At 40.8% G+C, this 18,555-nt stretch overlaps 6 non-coding genes across 6 annotated transcripts; 4 read left to right on the top strand and 2 right to left on the bottom strand.

Annotated features, from left to right (window-relative positions):
• Window positions 1-14,310: 14,310 nt before the first annotated feature.
• On the top strand, window positions 14,311-14,392 carry trnas-aga (transfer RNA serine (anticodon AGA)). Its single transcript has one exon. It is a non-coding gene; the product is annotated as a tRNA-Ser (tRNA).
• Window positions 14,393-14,546: 154 nt separating this feature from the next.
• On the top strand, window positions 14,547-14,618 carry trnah-gug (transfer RNA histidin (anticodon GUG)). The gene has a single exon. It is a non-coding gene; the product is annotated as a tRNA-His (tRNA).
• Window positions 14,619-14,977: 359 nt separating this feature from the next.
• LOC141291199 (U5 spliceosomal RNA) lies at window positions 14,978-15,092 on the bottom strand. Its single transcript, XR_012340296.1, has one exon. It is a non-coding gene; the product is annotated as a U5 spliceosomal RNA (small nuclear RNA).
• A 1,441-nt stretch (window positions 15,093-16,533) lies between these two features.
• On the top strand, window positions 16,534-16,615 carry trnas-aga (transfer RNA serine (anticodon AGA)). The gene has a single exon. It is a non-coding gene; the product is annotated as a tRNA-Ser (tRNA).
• A 156-nt stretch (window positions 16,616-16,771) lies between these two features.
• Window positions 16,772-16,843, top strand: trnah-gug (transfer RNA histidin (anticodon GUG)). The gene has a single exon. It is a non-coding gene; the product is annotated as a tRNA-His (tRNA).
• A 359-nt stretch (window positions 16,844-17,202) lies between these two features.
• Window positions 17,203-17,317, bottom strand: LOC141291045 (U5 spliceosomal RNA). The gene has a single exon (XR_012340270.1). It is a non-coding gene; the product is annotated as a U5 spliceosomal RNA (small nuclear RNA).
• Window positions 17,318-18,555: the final 1,238 nt, after the last annotated feature.

The raw sequence follows: 18,555 nt of genomic DNA, 5'->3' as shown, positions 1-18,555 counted from the left end.
GTTCCTGGACCTAAAGAAGGCCTTTGACACTATTAATCATAGCATTGTATTAAATAAATTAAATCAGTTTGCAATGTCAACAGAAGCTTTACAGTGGTTTGGGTCCTATTTGGGGGGAGACAGCAATGTGTTAGGGTTGATGGGTTGAGATCACCTGTGTGTGCAAACAGCTTGGGAGTAGCGCAAGGGTCAGTACTTGGCCCATTGTTGTTTGCAATGTATATAAATGACCTACCTAACTGCTGTCCGGGTGTCAACAGTCAGATGTATGCAGATGACTCTGTCATCCTTGTGTCTGCTAAAACACCTAGCTAGGCAGGTGAGCATCTGACTCAGGCATTGCAGAAAATTTCAAGATGGCTTGAGATGTCACATTTAACTCTTAATGTTAAGAAAACAGCTTCTATATGCTTCTCTATACGAAATAAGCCTGCAAGGGATGTATTAAGGGTGCATATTAAGAAGTAGTGAATGAAGTCAAGTATCTTGGCATTATATTGGATAAGAATTTAAAATTTGATAGTTAAGTTAAGAATATTTGAAGGAAGGTCAAACCAAATCTAAATTGTTTCCTTATTATTAGAAAGGATTTGTCTTGTCAAACTGCAAGATTATACATGCATGCAATGATTTTGTCACATTTATCATATTGCATTACATCATGGTCGCAAGCCTCTCCAACTTTACTGAAGCCTATTGTCTCAATATACAAACGGGCAATAAAAGTTATGGACCAGAAACCTATGCGATGGCATTATTGTGATGTTTTAAGAAAGCATAACCTTCTTGGTTTTGATAGCTTAATTGATTTTAATTTCCTTAAACTGTTTTTTAAATGTCTGAAGAATCATGCATCACTGCTGTTTTCTGAATTAATCTGTAGGCGTCAAAGCTCTAATAGGGCAAACACACGAGCCACTACTAGTGCTGACTGTCTTGTTCCAAATTATAAGTCCTCTTTTGGTCAGTCTGTTTTCTCTGTGAAGGGGCCAAAACTGTGGAATGCCTTACCTGCTACTTTAAAATTAGAAAACAATGGGAATACTTTTAATATAGGACTCAAACGATGGTTAAAAACAAAACAGCTGTGCTTACATAAATAGTCTATTATTGGGTTATTGGTTGATCCTGTTGCTTTTGCTTTATGGCTTGTGTATGTAAATAAACTTTTTTGTATCTTATTTTATTGTTTGTAATGTTACTAATATTTTTATTATTATTATTTCTTTTCATGTATTGTAACTTATTATTATTGTTATTATTATTATTTTTTTTTTTTTTAACAACTAGCCTCCCTTGGACAGGTGTTGAAAATTAGCATGTGTGCTAAAACACTTAAGCAAATACATATGGTCCAATGTAATTGTGATGTCCATGCCAAATAAAGAATAATAATAATAAAGTGCGTGCACAATTTATCTGTATTTGTACTGGATTTTTATCTGTATCATCTGAAGTTTGTACAGCGCTCTCAGAGGAAAACAGTTTGAAGAGACTCAAGGGAAAGACAGCAGGATTCATCTGTTGAGCAGGTTTCAGATCACTAAATAACAAAAAGTACTGAGAAACTGATAATTATTTTTTAGCACTATATTACTAATAAACGTGATGTAAACATATATTCAGTGCAAGCACGCATTTTACTTTTACACCCTAATGGCATCATGTAAGATGCAATGCGATCAAACATACTTCATAATGGTCCATTTGATTTAGTCAGGAATTATAGTTTGGAACTAGATAAAAAGTTTGTTAGCAAACTTTAAGTTGGCTTGAGAAAGCCTAGCCAGTAAGTTTTAAGTAGTTTTAAAAGCTTTTAGTTTAAAGAAAGTTTAAAGGTTTTCAGTTTGAAATAGTTTTAGTTTGATTGATAAAGTTTGAAGATAGATAGGCTAGATAGATACAAATAGTTTGAAAATAGAAAGATTTATAGATATAAATAGTTAGAAGATATAGTTTAAATGTGAATAGATAGATATGAGGTTACTAGGGTACCCAGGGTGGTAGCATGATTAGCTAGTTGCTATCATGATTTTAGTAAGACTAGTAAGTCACTAGCATGATTTTAGCATGACTAGCAAGTCGCTAGAATGATTTACCATGATTAGCAAGTCGCTGGCATGATTCTAGCATGACTAGCAAGTCGCTAGCATGATTTTAGCACGACTAGCAAGTGGCTAGCATGATTTTAGCACGACTAGCAAGTCGCTAGCATGATTTTAGCATTATTATAGCATGACTAGCAAGTTGCTATCATTATTGTAGCATGACTAGCAAATCGCTAGCATGGTTTTAGCAAGTCGTTAGCATGATTTTAGTATGACTATCAAGTCGCTAGCATGATTTTTAGCACAACTAGCAAGTCGCTAGCATGATTTTAGCACGACTAGCAAGTCGCTAGCATGATTTTAGCATGACTAACAAGTCGCTAGCATGATTTTAGCATTATTTTAGCATGACTAGCAAGTCGCTAGCATGATTCTAGCATGAATAGCAATTCGCTAGCATGATTTTAGCATGACTAGCAAGTCGCTAGCATGATTTTAGCATGACTAGCAAGTCGCTAGCATGATTTTAGCATGACTAGGAAGTCGCTAGCATGATTTTAGCATTATTTTAGTATGACTAGCAAGTCGGTAGCATGATTTTAGCATTACTAGCAAGTCGCTAGCATGATTTTAACATTACTAGCAAGTCGCTTGCATGATTTTAGCATTATTTTAGCATGACTAGCAAGTTGCTAGCATGAATTTAGCATTATTTTAACATGACTAGCAAGTCGCTAGCATTATTTTAGCATGACTAACAAGTCGCTAGCATGATTTTAGCAAAACTAGCAAGTCGCTAGCATAATTTTACCAAGACTAGCAAGTCGCTAGCATAATTTTAGCAAGACTACCAAGTCGCTAGCATGATTTTAGCAAGACTAGCAAGTCGTTAGCATGATTGTAGTATGAATAGCAAGTCGCTAGCATGATTTTAGCACGACTAGCAAGTCGCTAGCATTATTTTAGCATTATTTTAGCATGACTAGCAAGTTGCTAGCATGATTTTAGCATTATTTTAACATGACTAGCAAGTCGCTAGCATTATTTTAGCAAAACTAGCAAGTCGCTAGCATGATTTTAGCACAACTAGCGAGTCGCTAGCATTATTTTAGCATTCATTTTAGCATGACTAGCAAGTTGCTAGCATGATTTTAGCATTATTTTAACATGACTAGCAAGTCGCTAGCATGATTTTAGCAAAACTAGCAAGTCGCTAGCATAATTTTACCAAGACTAGCAAGTCGCTAGCATGATTTTAGCAAGACTAGCAGGTCGTTAGCATGATTGTAGTATGACTAGCAAGTCGCTAGCATGATTTTTAGCATGACTAGCAAGTCGCTAGCATGATTTTAGCATGACTAGCAAGTCGCTAGCATGATTTTAGCATTACTAGCAAGTCGTTAACATGATTTTAGAACGACTAGCAAGTCACTAGCATGATTTTAGCATTATTTAGCATGACTAGCAAGTCGCTAGCATGATTTTAGCATTATTTAGCATGACTAGCAAGTCGCTAGCATGATTTTAGCATTATTTAGCATGACTAGCAAGTTGCTAGCATGATTTTAGCATTATTTTAGCATGACTAGCAAGTCGTTAGCATGATTTTAGCATTATTTTATCATGACTAGCAAGTCGCTAGCATGATTCTAGCATGAATAGCAATTCGCTAGCATGATTTTAGCATGACTAGCAAGTCGCTAGCATTATTTTAGCATGACTAGCAAGTCGCTAGCATGATTTTAACAAAACTAGCAAGTCGCTAGCATTATTTTAGTATGACTAGCAAGTCGCTAGCATTATTTTAGCATTACTAGCAAGTCGCTAGAATGATTTTAACATTACTAGCAAGTTGCTAGCATGAATTTAGCATTATTTTAACATGACTAGCAAGTCGCTAGCATTATTTTAGCATGACTAACAAGTCGCTAGCATGATTTTAGCAAAACTAGCAAGTCGCTAGCATAATTTTAGCAAGACTAGCAAGTCGCTAGCATAATTTTAGCAAGACTAGCAAGTCGCTAGCATGATTTTAGCAAGACTAGCAAGTCGTTAGCATGATTGTAGTATGAATAGCAAGTCGCTAGCATGATTTTAGCACGACTAGCAAGTCGCTAGCATTATTTTAGCATTATTTTAGCATGACTAGCAAGTTGCTAGCATGATTTTAGCATTATTTTAACATGACTAGCAAGTCGCTAGCATTATTTTAGCAAAACTAGCAAGTCGCTAGCATGATTTTAGCACAACTAGCGAGTCGCTAGCATTATTTTAGCATTCATTTTAGCATGACTAGCAAGTTGCTAGCATGATTTTAGCATTATTTTAACATGACTAGCAAGTCGCTAGCATGATTTTTGCAAAACTAGCAAGTCGCTAGCATAATTTTACCAAGACTAGCAAGTCGCTAGCATGATTTTAGCAAGACTAGCAGGTCGTTAGCATGATTGTAGTATGACTAGCAAGTCGCTAGCATGATTTTTAGCATGACTAGCAAGTCGCTAGCATGATTTTAGCATGACTAGCAAGTCGCTAGCATGATTTTAGCATTACTAGCAAGTCGTTAACATGATTTTAGAACGACTAGCAAGTCGTTAGCATGATTTTAGCATTATTTAGCATGACTAGCAAGTCGCTAGCATGATTTTAGCATTATTTAGCATGACTAGCAAGTCGCTAGCATGATTTTAGCATTATTTAGCATGACTAGCAAGTTGCTAGCATGATTTTAGCATTATTTTAGCATGACTAGCAAGTCGTTAGCATGATTTTAGCATTATTTTATCATGACTAGCAAGTCGCTAGCATGATTCTAGCATGAATAGCAATTCGCTAGCATGATTTTAGCATGACTAGCAAGTCGCTAGCATGATTTTAACAAAACTAGCAAGTCGCTAGCATTATTTTAGTATGACTAGCAAGTCGCTAGCATTATTTTAGCATTACTAGCAAGTCGCTAGAATGATTTTAACATTACTAGCAAGTCGCTTGCATGATTTTAGCATTATTTTAGCATGACTAGCAAGTTGCTAGCATGAATTTAGCATTATTTTAACATGACTAGCAAGTCGCTAGCATTATTTTAGCATGACTAACAAGTCGCTAGCATGATTTTAGCAAAACTAGCAAGTCGCTAGCATAATTTTAGCAAGACTAGCAAGTCGCTAGCATAATTTTAGCAAGACTAGCAAGTCGCTAGCATGATTTTAGCAAGACTAGCAAGTCGTTAGCATGATTGTAGTATGAATAGCAAGTCGCTAGCATGATTTTAGCACGACTAGCAAGTCGCTAGCATTATTTTAGCATTATTTTAACATGACTAGCAAGTCGCTAGCATTATTTTAGCAAAACTAGCAAGTCGCTAGCATGATTTTAGCACAACTAGCGAGTCGCTAGCATTATTTTAGCATTATTTTAGCATGACTAGCAAGTTGCTAGCATGATTTTAGCATTATTTTAACATGACTAGCAAGTCGCTAGCATGATTTTAGCAAAACTAGCAAGTCGCTAGCATGATTTTAGCACGACTAGCAAGTTGCTAGCATGATTTTAGCATTACTAGCAAGTCGCTAGCATGATTTTAGAACGACTAGCAAGTCGCTAGCATGACTAGCAAGTTGCTAGCATGATTTTAGCACGACTAGCAAGTCGCTAGCATGATTTTAGCATTATTTAGCATGACTAGCAAGTCGCTAGCATGATTTTAGCATGACTAGCAAGTCGTTAGCATGATTGTAGTATGACTAGCAAGTCGCTAGCATGATTTTTAGCATGACTAGCAAGTCGCTAGCATGATTTTAGCACGACTAGCAAGTCGCTAGCATGATTTTAGCATTATTTAGCATGACTAGCAAGTCGCTAGCATGATTTTAGCATGACTAGCAAGTCGTTAGCATTATTGTAGTATGACTAGCAAGTCGCTAGCATGATTTTAGCATGACTAGCAAGTCGTTAGCATGATTGTAGTATGACTAGCAAGTCGCTAGCATGATTTTTAGCATGACTAGCAAGTCGCTAGCATGATTTTAGCACGACTAGCAAGTCGCTAGCATGATTTTAGCATTATTTTAGCATGACTAGCAAGTCGCTAGCATGATTTTTAGCATGACTAGCAAGTCGCTAGCATGATTTTACCACGACTAGCAAGTCGCTAGCATGATTTTAGCATTATTTTAGCATGACTAGCAAGTCGCTAGCATAATTTTAGCAAGACTAGCAAGTCGCTAGCATGATTTTAGCACAACTAGCAAGTCGCTAGCATGATTTTAGCATTATTTAGCATGACTAGCAAGTCGCTAGCATGATTTTAGCATGACTAGCAAGTCGCTAGCATGATTTTTAGCATGACTAGCAAGTTGCTAGCATGATTTTAGCACGACTAGCAAGTCGCTAGCATGATTTTAGCATTATTTAGCATGACTAGCAAGTCGCTAGCATGATTTTAGCATGACTAGCAAGTCGTTAGCATGATTGTAGTATGACTAGCAAGTCGCTAGCATGATTTTTAGCATGACTAGCAAGTCGCTAGCATGATTTTAGCATTATTTAGCATGACTAGCAAGTCGCTAGCATGATTTTAGCATGACTAGCAAGTCGTTAGCATGATTGTAGTATGACTAGCAAGTCGCTAGCATGATTTTTAGCATGACTAGCAAGTCGCTAGCATGATTTTAGCACGACTAGCAAGTCGCTAGCATGATTTTAGCATTATTTTAGCATGACTAGCAAGTCGCTAGCATGATTTTTAGCATGACTAGCAAGTCGCTAGCATGATTTTACCACGACTAACAAGTCGCTAGCATGATTTTAGCATTATTTTAGCATGACTAGCAAGTCGCTAGCATAATTTTAGCAAGACTAGCAAGTCGCTAGCATGATTTTAGCACAACTAGCAAGTCGCTAGCATGATTTTAGCATTATTTAGCATGACTAGCAAGTCGCTAGCATGATTTTAGCATGACTAGCAAGTCGCTAGCATGATTTTAGCATTATTTAGCAATGACTAGCAAGTTGCTAGCATGATTTTAGCAGATAGATAGATAGATAGATAGATAGATAAGGTTTGAAGATAGATAGATAGATAGATAGATAGATAGATAGATAGATAGATAGATAGATAGATAAGGTTTGAAGATAGATAGATAGATAGATAGATAGATAGATAGATAGATAGATAGATAGATAGATAGATAGATAGATAGATAGATAAGGTTTGAAGATAGATAGATGGATAGATAGATAAGGTTTGAAGATAGATAGATAGATAGATAGATAGATAGATAGATAGATAGATAGATAGATAGATAAGTTATTAGTTAGAAAGAACATAGATAGTTTAAAGCTTAATTGAGTATCAATGGCTTCTAGTAGTTCACATTAAACCTTTTTATGATTTTTAATATTAATTTTTAAGAAAACCATAACTCAAAACAGTCTGAAAAGATATAGCAATCTAAGTTAGAACAGTATGAAGATCTGACCCGAGTTTGGAGTATGTAGCTTGAACGGTCTAGGAGGAGTAGGTGTCTAAATATTTTCCGCTCAGAAAAATAAGAATAATAATAAGTTTAAATAGGATTTCAGTAAGTTGGCTTTCCCAAGCCAACTTAATAAGTCTAACTAGTAAAATGTGTATACGTTTTGTCAAAGTAAATAACAGCAAAAGAACGAAAGGCAAATTAAAGACTCATGTAAATGTCTCCTCCTGCTGGGTTTGCGTTGTATCGCGTCCTTCTTCTGATCGAGGTAAATATAAGTCTTATTCCTCACAGCACGTCTTCTACAGTAACCAAGATGAACTTGAAAAGTCGTGTTGCTTTGTTTGCGGTGATGTGGGAGTTTCCTCGCGTACAGATACTCCGGTCCTTGCCGCGCTTGTAGCACTAATTTGAATATCAATGGGACGTAGCTCGTGGACGGGATCACATTAAATATAATTAGTTGGAACTGGATAGACTAGACATCTCCTTGGTTTCATATGGAGATGGAGCATAGTGGCTAAAAGAAGTACCGCCAGATTGCTTGAGATTTACTGTGTAATATGTTAAAAGTCCAGCACTAGAAGAACGTAGCATTCGGTTAGGACTGTATCTTGATGAACAGTCAGAAAATATAAGAAGGTGTCCGGTTGTGTAATGCTTTATAAACTATTGTAAGAATCTTAAAATCAATCCTTTGGTGTACTGGTAACCAATGTAATTCCATTAAAACCGGTGTAATATGTTCTCGTTTCTTCAGTTTCATTAATACTCTAGCTGCTGCATTTTGTATCAACTGCAGCTTAACTATAGAACCCTTAAGTAAACCAGTGTACACAGCATTACAGTAATCGAGTCGAGAGAAGATAAACGCATGAATTAGTTTTTTAGCATCATTAAGAGATAGAAAAGGGCAAATCTTGGCAATATTTCTCAAGTGATAGAAGCATGTTTTTGTAACATGATTAATATGTGACTTAAAACTTAGATCACAATCCAAAATGACTCCCAGGTTCTTTACCTCTTTCTTAGATTGTGAGGCTAAGGAACCCAATTCCGCTTCAATCCTCTCCCGCTCAGATTTTTTACCCAAAATAAGAACTTCATTTTTATCTTTGTTCAATTTTAAAAAGTTTACATTCATCCACTTTACAATGCTAGACAGACAGTTTGACAGTCTTCCTATTATAACGTTGTTTTGATAAAGTAAGGTGAAGACTGGGGCAATAACCCGATAGGATGCAGCATGAGAAAGCCAGCAATGAAGTATCATCTGTTGTCAACCTTATAAGGCAGTGCAGCTCTCCCTTAATGATGAATAATGATTTTTTTTTTTTTTTTTTGCGTGTTTGACACACTTGAATGTTTCAGATCATCAAACAAATTTTAATATTAAACATAACTGTGGTTTATCACACCTGAGTTCAGTTTCTCTAGCCACACCCAGGCCTGATTACTGCCCCGCCTGTTCGCAATCAAGAAATCTCTTTAATAGGACCTGCCTGACAAAGTGAAGTAGACCAAAAGATCCTCAAAAGCTACACATCATGTTGAGGTATAAAAAAAAATCAGGCATGAATTAGAAAGAAAGTAATTGAGATCTATCAGTCTGGAAAAGGTAATAAAGCCATTTCTAAAGCTTTGGGACTCCAGCGAACCACAGTGAAAGCCATTATCCACAAATGGCGAAAACATGGAACATTGGTGAACCTTTCCAGGAGTGGCCAGCTGACCAAAATTACCCTGAGAGTGCAGCAACAAAACAAAGACTTCACAACATCTAAAGAACTGCAGGCCTCTCTTGTCTCAGTTAAGGTCAGTGTTCATGACTCCACCATAAGACAGAGACTGGGCAAAAATGGCCTTCATGGCAGAGTTCCAAGACGAAAACCACTGCTGAGCATAAAGAAAATAAAGGCTCGTCTCAGGTTTGCCAGAAAACCTCTTGGTGATCCCCAAGACTTTCGGGAAAATACTCTGTGGACTGACGAGATAAAAGTTGAATTTTTTGAAAGATGTGTGTCCCATTAGATCTGGCGTAAAAGTAACACAGCATTTCAGAAAAAGAACATCATACCAACAGTAAAATATGGTGGTGGTAGTGTGATGGTCTGGGGCTGTTTTGCTGCTTCTGGACCTGGTAGACTTGCTGTGATAAATGGAACCAAGAATTCTGCTGTCTACCAAAAAATCCAGAAGGACAATGTCCAGCCATCTGTTCGTGACCTCAAGCTAAAGCGAACTTGGGTTCTGCAGCAGGACAATAATCCAAAACACACCAGCAAATCCATCTCTGAATGGCTGAAGAAAAACAAAATTAAGACTTTAGAGTGGTCTAGTTAAAGTCCTGACCTGAATCCTATTGAGATGCTGTGGCATGACCTTATAAAGGTGGTTCATGCTCGAAAACCCTCCAATATGGCTGAATTACAACAATTCAGCCAAGATGAGTGGCCAAAAATTCCTGCACAGCGCTGTAACAGACTGCAAGATATAACAAAAGTTGTTGTTGCTAAGGGTGGCCCAAACGGTTAAGTTTAGGGGGCAAACACTTTTTCACACAGGGCCATGTGGGTTTGGAATTTGTTTCCCTTCATAATAAAAAAAAACTTCATTCAAAAACTCCATGTTGTGTTTTCTTGTGTTATCTTTGATTAATATTTAAATTTCCTTGATGATCTGAAACATTAAAGTGTGACAAACATTCAAAAAAGGAAGGGGGCCAGCACTTTTTAATACCACTGTATATATAATATTATATGACCACACTAAAATCTATATAAATGTTTTTTTCAAATTAAAGCTTATTATTGGTACCATTGATTGAGTGGTGCCAGAAATTGAGAGGTTAAATAACGATACAGGTCTCTTTCGAATGTCTGCCTTATCAACTTTCGATGGTACTTACGGCGCCCACCATGGTGACCATGGGAGACGGGGAATGAGCGTATCCTAAACCCCTGGGTGAGGACCCATTGGAGGGCAAGTCTGGTGCCAGCAGCCGTGGTAATTCCTGCTCCAATAGCATATACTGACCTTGCTGCAGTTAAAAAACTCGTAGTTGCACCCCCCCCCCCCGGATGCCCTTGACTGGGTGTCCGGTCCCCCGCACCTTTACTTTGAAAAAATTAATTCGAAGCAGGCTGCCCGTCGCCGCTAAATACTGCAGCTAAGAATAATGGAACAGGAACGGGGGCATTCATATTGCACCTCTAGAGGTGAAATTCTTGGACCGGCGCAAGACGGACAAGAGCGAAAGCATTTGCCAAGAATGTTTTCTTTAATCAAGAACGAAAGTCAGAGGTTCGAAGACGATCAGATACTGTCGTAGTTCCAACCGTAAACTATGACGACTCACAATCTGGCGGCGTTATTCCCATGACCGGTCTAGCAGCGCGGGGGAAACCAAGAGTCTTTGGGTTCCGGGGGGAGTACGGTTGCAAAGCTGAAACTTAAAGGAATTGACGGAAGGGCACCACCAGGAGTGGACCCTGCGGCTTAATTTGACTCAACAGAACTAAACATCAGCAATAGCTTCAAAATGTGTTGTCTTTTTAAAAAATGTTTTGACTGTATAATCCACAAAGGTCTGGTCTGATTTCAACACTCGGTGGGGAGCCTCAAGGACTACCTTTGAACTGAATGTTTTCATGCATTGAATGAGGAGTTCTTTAGGAGCAAATAAATAATTGTGAATTCAACAAATAAATATATGAAAAATATTTATTAAAACAAATGTATTTAAAACAAAATAAATTGTGAACTATTTACATAAAAAATAAAACATTTTAAACTTTTTTTATTTATTTAAAAAAAACTATGAACTAAAAAAAAAATATTCCTGCACTTCGTCCTGCTCTTCCTCATCACACAGTACATAGTTATAGAGTATAGTCTGTATACATTACATTTTCCTCATTGTCTTCAGCAGGAGGAGCAGGACAAATATTTTTATAACTGAATTACAAGTGTAAACTCACAGTTGTAGTGATCATTTCTGTAGTGGCCTGTGGAAAAAAATAATAAAGTAATGAAAAAATATTCACTATCTTTACAATTTACATTTTATTTATTTTCAAGGGTTAATATCAAGGGGTTCACACAAAACAAGGGGAATCCACTTTTAGCTATTATGCCGCCCGCAGTTGGAATCAGCTTCCAGAAGAGATCAGATGTGCTAATACATTAGCCACATTTAAATCCAGACTCAAAACTCATCTGTTCAGTTGTGCATTTATTGAATGAGCACTGTGCTACGTCCGAACAGATTGCATTATTTTATGTACAATCATTTTACTGTATTAATTAATTTTAAATCATTTTTTAAATCATCTTAAATGTTCTTAAATTTTGTTTTTATTGTTGTGATTATTATAAATTTGTATGATTTTTATGCTATTATGATTTTAATTCCTTTTATGTACAGCACTTTGAATTACCATTGTGTATGAAATGTGCTATATAAATAAACTTGCCTTGCCTTGCTTTATTTTCTATTAGTACTTACACTGCTGCCACCATTATCTTCCATCCCACTGTCGTCAGGGTTGTTTATTAATTTTTTTCTGCCTAAAAAAAGCTAATATATCGATCAGTTTTTGTGGTACAAAATTCCCTTTGACCAAACAACATAAATGTGTTTTATACCAAATTTAAGCTTGTTATTGGTACAATTTATTTTTTTAATAAATAGATTTATTTTTATTTTTTATATATAAATAGTTCACAGTTCACACTGTTTTAAATAAATGCACAATTTCATATTCATTAAAACAGTCGCTCCTAAATCACTCACACGATGTACTAAGAAACTGTGTGCAGATCTTAATCACAATTTTTTTTGGTGTAAAATACAATAAAATCATCAAAAAAATTCATGTCAAATTAAAGCTTATTATTAGTATCAAGAATTAGTGATTTTTGGTTAAATCACTGCACGTGGTGAAATTTATCTATAATCGACTACCAGCCAAATTAAAGATCTGGCTACATTTATGCCTATGAATAGTCTTTTAACATTGTCTAATTGCATTTAATATTTTCAGACTTTCATATATTATATTATGTTGATGCTTGCTTGACTCTTTTACTTTCCTTGATTTGGCTTATTATTAAGTATTTTAAGCACAAACTATGTGTTTTCTGCAAATCTAATTCTTTTAAATGTAATTGGTTTGCTTTCTTTATCATTTATTCATAGCTGTGTGTACCTTCACCACATGAAATAGTTAATAGAAAAAGTTAATGTTGTGACGTTGAAACTTCGGGATAACCCCTAAGGTTATTTTTCACTGAAACTTATATTTAAATATATTTTATAATATGTGCTAAACATATTAAAAACTACAAATGTGAGAGTTTGCGATTCTATCTAAAAATCAAAATTGCAATGTTTCGGTGCAGAAACCTTTTTTCACTAAATTTATTAAGTGTCTTAAAAATTTATTTTGATGAGTAAATCTTTTATTGTTACTTATTACACATTTTAAATATTGGGCTTTTTAACAAACTATGCTGTCAGACATATCAAGTGAAATAAAGTGAAACCCGATCAAGGTAATGTCATCTCTTTTTTCATGCCCCCGTATTAGAGGCCAAAAAAAATATTAAATGAAATAAAGCGGTCCAAATAATGACCCACTGTAATGTGTAGCATTCAAGATATTGAGAGACTTTAGCTCGTGGCGGGTCAATCTGGTATTTCATGGAGTAGGGGCTCGTTTTGGCAAGTTGGGTGCAGTCGCGTGTGCTGGGAGCGAAGAACAGCAAGCGCAACTCTTCATTAGTATAGTGAACAGTATCTCCGCCTGTCACGTGGAAGACCGGGGTTAGATTCCCCAACGGGGAGACCTAGCTCTCTGCTGCTGTTGAGCGACTCATCCAAAAGCTTTTGGTGCAGACAGAGGTCACAGAAGGAGTTCTGCTTCGAGGTCATCCGCAGCCGAAAACAATGCGTTGGCCGGGAATCGAACCCAGGTCAACTGCTTGGAAGGCAGCTATGCTCACCACTATACCACCAACGCAGGCGCTCGGTGCCAATTTTAAGCAATCAGAAAAGAATGCTCGAATCCGGGTCACGGCAGCCCTTTGCTGTTAAGCGACGGGGACGTCCAGCTCCTTTTTGCCAACTCACCCTTCAGTTGAATTATGCGCCTGAAGCTCGGCGGCATCCTGTGCTGCCCGCCTCCAGCCAAGAGAGCAGGTGGTCCACAGGCAGGCGAGAGATGACAGGTCTCCCCGCGCAGGTTCGAACCATGCCGAATGTGGTCGGGCATTCCCCCTTTTACCTTTATCTTCTTGCGACGGTGGTTGGGCCTTCCAAGGCCTTTGGCCTTCGCTCTCTCTGACGTAATTGCGTGCAGCCTTTGTCCTGTAGCTCCTGTGGCAAGTGAGCTTCTCCCAGGTGGCTTGTGGAGAAAGTGTTCTTATATAAAAAGTAAGAGGCACACAAAACACAAGAGCCCCGATAGCTCAGTCGGTAGAGCATCAGACTTTTAATCTGAGGGTCCAGGGTTTAAGTCCCTGTTCGGGCGAAGGGCCATCTTCTTGTCGGCGGCCTCAGCTTGCAGTCGTGACAGTCCAGCACTGCCGTGTGTCGGCGTACGCTTAAAGATGTGACAGAGTTCACATAGAGTGATTGCTTCATGAATTTTTCGTTGCTTGTGGTGGGCTGTTTTCCCCTTTAGGAGTTTTACGCTAGACGATTTTAGTAAAGCGGTAGCCAGTTCATTGTTTTTTCAGCCAACTTTGAGTTCGACAACGGGACAGAGGACGTCAGGGTCGCCGTAGTCGTGGCCGAGTGGTTAAGGCGATGGACTAGAAATCCATTGGGGTCTCCCCGCGCAGGTTCGAATCCTGCCGACTACGCTCTTCACCAGTGCTGAGGAGAAGTAGGCGGGCCCTTTTCTTCCGTGTCCCTAGCATGGATTTGTGTGCCCTCTCTCCGCAGTAATAAAAAGCGCCGCTAGCCCTTTTTTTTCAATTCGGACGGCCGGCACCACCAGATGTGAGCCAGTGGTGCGCCGTGATCGTATAGTGGTTAGTACTCTGCGTTGTGGCCGCAGCAACCCCGGTTCGAATCCGGGTCACGGCAGGCTTTTTGTTCACTGAGCTCCTTTCTGCCACCTCCATTTTTCGTACGGGTGCGGTGCCAGTTAAACTATTCCAACAACGCAGGCAGCAGAGGCTGGCTTTCGGGGTCAAGAAAGAAGGCTCGAAGTGCACGAGTCACTGATGGGGCCAAAAGAGCTGAAGCCATCTTTGTTTGATCCTGTCCAGGGTTTGTATCCCGTCATGGATGAGAGAGCGCTGTCTTTCCATGCTGGCTAAAGAAATTTGAAGCTGCGAAGCTGGAAGCGCAAAGGCTGCCAACACAGACCATGACGAGGCGCGCGTCGTTCCACTGCACGCTGGCGGGTGGCCAGATTGACTCTGCTCCTGACACTATAGTGTAGCTCTGCTGTGAGCAAAGCCCCCCAAAATACAGGTCACTCGCAAAGGTTCCCCTCCACGCAAATCTTTAGTAAAAGGCGAAAGATTTATGCGCTAATGACGAGAAACTCGAGATGTGTCTCTATGCCCTTGGACCTGTGCGCTCACTGTGGTAAACCACTACGCTCACCAAGGGTAATCTAGGGTGCCGACACCTGCCAACATGATTTTCGTCACCCCCCTCACTCCAAATGGGAGAAGTAAAAGTCACAAAAGTCCCTTCCCTCACCCAGTATTCACAAACCCGATCAAGGTAATGTCATCTCTTTTTTCATGCCCCTGTATTAGAGGCCAAAAAAAATATTAAATGAAATAAAGCGGTCCAAATAATGACCCACTGTAATGTGTAGCATTCAAGATATTGAGAGACTTTAGCTCGTGGCAGGTCAATCTGGTATTTCATGGAGTAGGGGCTCGTTTTGGCAAGTTGGGTGCAGTCGCGTGTGCTGAGAGCGAAGAACAGCAAGCGCAACTCTTCGTTAGTATAGTGGACAGTATCTCCGCCTGTCACGTGGAAGACCGGGGTTAGACTCCCCAACGGGGAGACCTAGTTCTCTGCTGCTGTCGAACGACTCATCCAAAAGCTTTTGGTGCAGACAGAGGTCACAGAAGGAGTTCTGCTTCGAGGTCAACCGCAGCAGAAAACAACGCGTTGGCCGGGAATCGAACCCGGGTCAACTGCTTGGAAGGTAGCTATGCTTACCACTATACCACCAACGCAGGCGCTCGGTGCCAGTTTTAAGCCATCAGAAAATAATGCTCGAAACCGGGTCACGGCAGCCCTTTGCTGTTAAGCGACGGGGACGTCCAGCTCCTTTTTGCCAAATCACCCTTCAGTTGAATTATGCGCCTGAAGCTCGGCGGGATCCTGTGCTGCCCGCCTCCAGCCAAGAGAGCAGGTGGTCCACAGGCAGGCGTAGTCTTAGCCGAGAGGTTAAAGCGATGGACTTGAAATCCATTAGGGTCTCCCCGCGCAGGTTCGAGCCATGCCGAATGTGGTCGGGCATTCCCCCTTTTACCTTTAGCTTCTTGCGACGGTGGTTGAGCCTTCCAAGGCCTTTGGCCTTCGCTCTCTCTAATGTAATTGCATGCAGCCTTTGTCCCGTAGCTCCTGTGGCAAGTGAGCTTCTGCCAGGCGGCTTGTGGAGAATGTGTTCTTATATAAAAAGTAAGAGGCACACAAAACACAAGAGCCCGGATAGCTCAGTCGGTAGTGCATCAGACTTTTAATCTGAGGGTCCAGGGTTCAAGTCCCTGTTCGGGCGAAGGGCCATCTTCTTGTCGGCGGCCTCAGCTTGCAGTCGTGCCGGTCCAGCACTGCCGTGTGTCGGCGTACGCTTAAAGACGTGAAAGAGTTCACGTACAGTGTTTTCTTCATGAATTTTTCGTTGCTTGTGGTGGGCTGTTTTCCCCTTTAGGAGTTTCACGCTAGGCGATTTCAGTAAAGCGGTAACCAGTTCATTGTTTTTTCAGCCAACTTTGAGGTCGACAACGGGACAGAGGACGTCAGGGTCGCCGTAGTCGTGGCCGAGTGGTTAAGGCGATGGACTAGAAATCCATTGGGGTCTCCCCGCGCAGGTTCGAATCCTGCCGACTACGCTCTTCACCGTTGCTGAGGAGAAGTGGCTGGGCCCTTTTCTTCCGTGTCCCTAGCACGGATTTGTGTGCCCGCTCTCCACAGTAATATAAAGCGCCGCTAGCCCTTTTTTTTTTCAATTCGGACGGCCGGCACCGCCAGGTGTGAGCCAGTGGTGCGCCGTGATCGTATAGAGGTTAGTACTCTGCGTTGTGGCCGCAGCAACCCCGGTTCGAATCCGGGTCACGGCAGGCATTTTGTTCACTGAGCTCCTTTCTGCCACCTCCATTTTTCGTACGGGTGCGGTGCCAGTTAAACTATACCAACAACGCAGGCAGCAGAGGCTGGCTTTCGGGGTCAACAAAGAAGGCTCAAAGTGCACGAGTCACTGATAGGGTCAAAAGAGCTGAAGCCATCTTTGTTTGAGCCCGTCCAGGGTTTGTATCCCGTCATGGACGAGAGAGCGCTGTCTTTCCATGCTGGCTAAAGAAATTTGAAGCTGCGAAGCTGGAAGCGCAAAGGCTGCCAACACAGACCATGACGAGGCGCGCGTCGTTCCACTGCACGCTGGCGGGTGGCCAGATTGACTCTGCTCTTGACACTATAGTGTAGCTCTGCTGTGAGCAGAGCCCCCAAAAATACAGGTCACTCGCAAAGGTTCCCCTCCACGCAAATCTTTAGTAAAAGGCGAAAGATTTATGCGCTAATGACGAGAAACTCGAGATGTGTCTCTATGCCCTTGGACCTGTGCGCTCACTGTGGTAAACCACTACGCTCACCAAGGGTAATCTAGGGTGCCGACACCTGCCAACATGATTTTCGTCACCCCCCTCACTCCAAATGGGAGAGGTAAAAGTCACAAAAGTCCCTTCCCTCACCCAGTATTCACAAACCCGATCAAGGTAATGTCATCTCTTTTTTCATGCCCCCGTATTAGAGGCCAAAAAAAATATTAAATGAAATAAAGCGGTCCAAATAATGACCCACTGTAATGTGTAGCATTCAAGATATTGAGAGACTTTAGCTCGTGGCAGGTCAATCTGGTATTTCATGGAGTAGGGGCTCGTTTTGGCAAGTTGGGTGCAGTCGCGTGTGCTGAGAGCGAAGAACAGCAAGCGCAACTCTTCGTTAGTATAGTGGACAGTATCTCCGCCTGTCACGTGGAAGACCGGGGTTAGATTCCCCAACGGGGAGAACTAGTTCTCTGCTGCTGTCGAACGACTCATCCAAAAGCTTTTGGTGCAGACAGAGGTCACAGAAGGAGTTCTGCTTCGAGGTCAACCGCAGCAGAAAACAATGCGGTGGCCGGGAATCGAACCCGGGTCAACTGCTTGGAAGGCAGCTATGCTTACCACTATACCACCAACGCAGGCGCTTGGTGCCAGTTTTAAGCCATCAGAAAATAATGCTCGAAACCGGGTCACGGCAGCCCTTTGCTGTTAAGCGACGGGGACGTCCAGCTCCTTTTTGCCAACTCACCCTTCAGTTGAATTATGCGCCTGAAGCTCGGCGGGATCCTGTGCTGCCCGCCTCCAGCCAAGAGAGCAGGTGGTCCACAGGCAGGCGTAGTCTTAGCCGAGAGGTTAAAGCGATGGACTTGAAATCCATTAGGGTCTCCCCGCGCAGGTTCGAGCCATGCCGAATGTGGTCGGGCATTCCCCCTTTTACCTTTAGCTTCTTGCGACGGTGGTTGAGCCTTCCAAGGCCTTTGGCCTTCGCTCTCTCTGATGTAATTGCGTGCAGCCTTTGTCCCGTAGCTCCTGTGGCAAGTGAGCTTCTGCCAGGCGGCTTGTGGAGAAAGTGTTCTTATATAAAAAGTAAGAGGCACACAAAACACAAGAGCCCAGATAGCTCAGTCGGTAGAGCTTCAGACTTTTAATCTGAGGGTCCAGGGGTCAAGTCCCTGTTCAGGCGAAGGACCATCTTCTTGTCGGCGGCCTCAGCTTGCAGTCGTGCCGGTCCA

The sequence above is a fragment of the Garra rufa genome, chromosome 1 (genome assembly GCF_049309525.1).
Source record: "Garra rufa chromosome 1, GarRuf1.0, whole genome shotgun sequence".
In the NCBI taxonomy this organism is placed as follows: Eukaryota; Metazoa; Chordata; class Actinopteri; order Cypriniformes; family Cyprinidae; genus Garra; species Garra rufa.
The sequence above is the reverse complement of the archived record's forward strand: the minus strand, read 5'-3'. Positions and strand labels throughout refer to the sequence as shown.